At 35.8% G+C, this 5567-nt stretch overlaps 1 non-coding gene and 1 pseudogene across 1 annotated transcript; both read left to right on the top strand.

The window, feature by feature from the left end:
* Positions 1-3229: 3229 nt before the first annotated feature.
* On the top strand, positions 3230-3300 carry TRNAG-CCC (transfer RNA glycine (anticodon CCC)). Its single transcript has one exon. It is a non-coding gene; the product is annotated as a tRNA-Gly (tRNA).
* A 49-nt stretch (positions 3301-3349) lies between these two features.
* Positions 3350-5207, top strand: LOC145063616 (pentatricopeptide repeat-containing protein At5g56310 pseudogene; annotated as a pseudogene).
* Positions 5208-5567: the final 360 nt, after the last annotated feature.

The raw sequence follows: 5567 nt of genomic DNA, 5'->3' as shown, positions 1-5567 counted from the left end.
TGCCTGAGGGTATACCAGTCCCATGACTTAGTGGACCCGTTTTATATTGGCATTCCAACCTGGGGTATTCCATCCCTAGGATGATTGGACCTGGAGGTTAACTGGGGCTAGGATATTCCAACTCGATGGTTGATTGGACCCGACATATTGTTGTATATGTTATCTGTTTGTATGTTGGTACTTTGGGGGAAATCACTAATCTTTGACTTACGGTTTTTATTTCTTGTTTCAGGTACTTTTAATGATCGTGTAAAGGCAAGGTATGATCGTCCACATCCTCTATTTATAGCTTTATGATTTTGGGATATTCTGATATGGATAAACAATTTGGAAACAATGATTTTGTAAACATTTTATGACTATGGGTTGTTTCAAAAAGTTTAAATTTGTTGTGATTTTTTAGTCATTACACGAGTCAACTCAGGCCTCACACACGGGGCGTACTCATGGTCCGAGGCGTCAGGGCTCAAACATGCGTACGCGCGACATACCATTTGGTACATTGAACTTACGCAACAGGTTCTTTCTTAATGCATTAAGTTCTTAATACTTGATCTTTTATGTCCAAAATGTCGTCTTTGACCATAAATTTTCCAACTTTATTGTCTTGCATGGCCAAAAAGTGCTCAACACTCAAAACCTTAACTACTTAACCCATTAAGACCTTGTAGCACATGCATGGAAGGGAAGAAATGATCAAGACCACATTTTTATGTTTCTAAACACCTTAAAACATCTAAAAGGACAACTTAAATGGATTGGAGTAGCTCATACTCAAAGTACCCAACTAATGGGACCAAAAGGACACAAACTTCATGACTAAGTTAGATCTATGCATAGCTTCATCAAGATCAAAGCTTTTTACCTCAAAGTGATGACAAATGGTGATGAGATGCTAGATCCAAAGAGTCCTACTCCTTCAATATGATCTTCTCTTCTTCCTCTCTCCTTCAAGGTTGCCAAAACACACACGCACACACACAAAGCTCAATAGTGCTCAAAAGTGGATTAGTGTTTGCAAAGGGAGAAAATGTGGGTTGGAGGCTGATGGGGGAAGGGGAAATGAAGAGTTAATGATGTTTATAAAGGGTCCAAACCCTAAAAATTAGGCCTTGTGGCTCACCCATGTACTCCTTGCATACGCTAAGGGTACACCCAACATACATGAGTCCGCCCCAAAAGTACAAAAATGTCACCATAGGCCATTTTGCAATCTTTCTCATGCACGAGGGCCAAAATGCAATATTTCTTCATAAATAGGCTTAAAATTGAAAATACCTCATCATCGGGATGTTACATGCAAAATCTGTGCCGATGGGTATATCATGTACCGTGATGCATTACACACACCTACCTACTCTTGCCCTTTATTCTTCTAATAAAAGAAGTTAATGATTCATTGTTTATAACCATATGCTGACGAGACTTTGCAATTATATGTAAAGTTCTACTATTGCAACAACACAAAAGTGTGATACACCTATCTTATCCTCTAACGTTATTTGATGTTTTCTTTTTATTTCAGGTTACTTGTTGTATTCTTAAAAAAACAAAAAAAAATCAAAAAGAAGACAGTACATATTGATGTTTTGTCAAAAAGGGGGAGAAAAGTCTAGTTTTGCTACATTGTTAGTTAATCATTCATTGTAAAGTAGACACTCTTGAAACAAGAAGATTATACATCCAAGGGAAAGCAAAACTCATATGTTGTTTTTCTAAGGGGGACCAAAATCTAAGGGGGTCAGACATCATCATTCTACTTCAGATGTAGTTATTCATTCTTTATTAATTAGTTTTAACTTTTAACATCGTCAAATAGGGGGATATTGTTGGGTCATTCAATTGTATAGATTTGATGATGCAAAATATATACACTATAGTTATAGTTAGTTAATTTGAAGATATGCTAATGAAAGTTCATATGTCGAAGACTGAAGAACATCCCCTGGTGACTGAAAGACCTTGAAGACTTTATCAGCACCAAAGGCATGAAGACACCATCTACTGAAGAATGATCAGTATGTCAGGTGTTGATGGTTATACACTGATGACACGCTGATCAGGTGATACGCTGATGAAACTCGTTGATGGTACTATTCGCTGAAGCTGATCAGTGTGTTGCCCTGATGCTGATGGCTGATGATGAAGCTGATCGCTCTGACGTTGACGTTGATGCCCTGATCAGCGAAACTCCCCGAAGCTGATGCTCTGATTAACTTCTGATGTGTTGGTGTTGATATCCGAATTTGAAGAATATTTGATCTTATCCATTCCTTATATACCATATTAGTTTATCTGTAGATTAGCTACATTCCCTTTAATCAAGGGGTATACTTGTATATGTCAGTATATATTCAACATTATGGTGAAACCTTAATGTTAACGTCTTGGTGGCCGTCTTTGTGAAAACTCATTTTCTTGGTGAAAACCACCTTTTTTTTAGTGAAAGACAACTTTGTGATACTTCTGTGTTCTTCATTATTCTTTCTTGTTTATATTTGATCTACGAATCTGAAAAGGATTTGGGAATTTCAATATCATTAATCGAAAACATAACTACCTAACATTCTTTTTGAAGTTCATTCGAAACCAAAACTTCAATATAAGTATATTTTTGTATTAGTTTTTTATTTGAATATTTTTTAATTAAAAGACAAATTAAATTAACATTAATTTTTGGTATCGTATTATTTATTGTCGTATATTTTCATATCAAAGAATAAATTGAAATATTTAAAATTAATACTAATGAAAATGAAAATATATTTGTTATAGATCTGTCACAAACCAATTTTGATTATTTTTATATAAAAATGTTCTCAAATATGCTTCATTAAATCATATCAAAATGTGCGATGTATTTAAGTATGTCATAGTGATAATTCCTTCAAGCTTGATATTGAAGTTCATTGATAGATCATCTATAGACATGATGTATCAATATATGACTAATTACTAATTATATTTCCTTTGTCCTCAATAAGCAATTTTTTATTGATAAATTTTTAATTTTTAATTCTTAACTAATCATCTGTTTTAAATTATGACAGTGATGTCAATCCAATAATTTTTTTGAAATTTAATGGATTATATATATATATATATCAAAGAGTAAATTATATAAAAAATAAAATATCCATTAATTTTGTAGAACTTGATGTAAATAATTTATGAAATTTGAAATTATGTATACAACATTAACATATTTATTGATATTATAACTCATCAAGCGCATCTAGTGTAGTGGTATCATAGTACCCTCCCACGGTACTGACCGGGGTTCGATTCCCCGGATGCGCAATTTTTTATTTTATTTTATCCGTTTATACCTCTCTACTGTTTTGTTCATATTTTTCATCAACAGACGGCCGATCCCATGTCCCGCACATATTTAGGCTACTTCTTGGAGCGTATTTTTCAGTTCTTTTCTGCTCTTTTGTTTGAAATACATTTTCTGAGATCTTAATACTGCATGTCAATGAAATGGAGGAATTTAACCTCTCAAAATTCAATCTTGATGGCACTTTTACACCCACTACGTTACCAATCCACTCCGTCGCCATCTTCTTATGCAGCCATTTTCAAGTTCTTGACCGGCTTAAATCTTCTGAAATTAGGCCAACAAATTCACTCCCATTTGATTATCCGCGGACTTAATCCCACCTCATTCCTCGGCGCAAAGATGGTTGCAATGTACGCTAGCTCAGGTGACATCGACTCCGCCATTGTTTTATTTGATTCCATTCGGCAAAACGCGTCGATCCTTTTGTATAATTCGATTATTAGAGCGTGCTCGCTTTACGGTCTTTCGGAGAAAAGTGTTGGTATATATTTTGAGATGAATTCGGCTGGGGTTCCTGGTGATTATTTCACATTTCCCTTTGTGTTAAAAAGTTGTGCGAGTTTATGCAACCTTGGGTTTGGTAAATCTGTTCATGGGAAAGTTTTAAGAAGTGGGTTGGAGTTTGATTTTTATGTGGCAACGTCTTTAATCGATTTCTATGTGAAATGCGGTGAACTCCATGATGCTCATAAACTATTCGATCAAATGCCTGTGAGAGATGTAGCCTCCTGGAACGCATTGATTTCCGGGCACATGAAAAACGGTATGGTTCATCTTGCTGAGGATTTGTTTTCAAGAATGCCTAATAACAACAAAAACATCGTATCATGGACAACAATGATCTCTGGGTACACACAAAACTCCTTACCAGATCAAGCACTCCAACTGTTCGACGAAATGACAACGGATCTCTCAAACATAAAACCAAACTGGGTAACAATAATGAGCATTCTTCCCGCTTGTTCCCAATCATCATCACTAGACCAAGGCAAAAAGATTCACAATTATGCCACCAGCATCGGTCTCGACTCAAACCCATCTGTCCAAACAGCACTAGCCGCTATGTACGCCAAATGTGGGTCCCTTTTAGACGCCCAAATTTGCTTCCAAAAAATCCCCCAAAATCGAAAAAACTTAGTTTCATGGAACACAATGATTAGTGCATACGCGACTCACGGATACGGGATCGAATCCGTGTCTACCTTCAATGACATGGTTCGAGCCGGTGTCCAACCAGATGCAATCACATTCACCGGGTTACTATCTGCATGTAGCCATTCGGGTTTAGTTGACATCGGGTTAAACTATTTCAACTCCATGAAAACTGCATACAACATCGAGCCAAGGCACGAGCATTACGCGTGTATTGTGGATCTTTTGGGGCGAGCCGGGCGATTAAAAGAAGCATATGAACTCACTTTAAAAATGCCGATGACACCGGGAGCAAGTATTTGGGGTGCGTTGTTATCGGGTAGTAAAAGTTATAGAAATCTTGAGATTGCGGAGATATCGGCGAAACATTTGTTTGTTTTGGAACCCGAAAATAGTGGGAATTATGTGATTCTTTCGAATATGTATGCGGATGCCGGAATGTGGGTAGAAGTGAATAATTTAAGAGACTTGGTAAAGGCTCGAGGCGTAGAGAAAAATCCGGGTTGTAGTTGGTAGGGTGTGCAGTAAAACCGAAACAAAACCAAAAACCGTGAAAATGAAATTTTTTGAGAAACTGAGACGGTTGGAAATTTTATGAGATTATTATGGTTGGTTGGTTTTTTTTTTGTGTTAAGAGTAAAAATTACAATTTTGTTTTATAACATATATAAATTCCTTGGTTGATCAATTATTATTGGAGGTCTTTTTTTTATTTTAATGCATTTGGTTAGTTGTGATGGTTGATATAAGACAAAAATGCAAACTTTGTCTATTTAGTTTGCAAAATTTTGTGGATAGGAAACAAAAAAGTTAACTTGAATGAAGATTTAAAATCAGAATTTATGGTGGATTTAGTCCGAGAAATTTGAAATGATTGTTATGACTTTTTAATTTCTTTTTTACATTAGAACTCCCAACTCATAAATAGACTCCACAAAACAAAGCAACAAGAAACAAAACGTTTTCATTTTCCTCCTACATGTGTGAACTTAGGTTTTCAGGTAGTTCCCCTCGCCAGTTGGTTGCATCTCCTTGAGGGTATGTCACATCAAGGAATTAATCTAGCAAAACC

The sequence above is a fragment of the Lactuca serriola genome, chromosome 7 (assembly GCF_051521515.1).
Source record: "Lactuca serriola cultivar US96UC23 chromosome 7, Lser_US96UC23_V15, whole genome shotgun sequence".
Taxonomy (NCBI): domain Eukaryota; kingdom Viridiplantae; phylum Streptophyta; class Magnoliopsida; order Asterales; family Asteraceae; genus Lactuca; species Lactuca serriola.
This window is presented reverse-complemented; position numbering and strand designations above follow the sequence as displayed.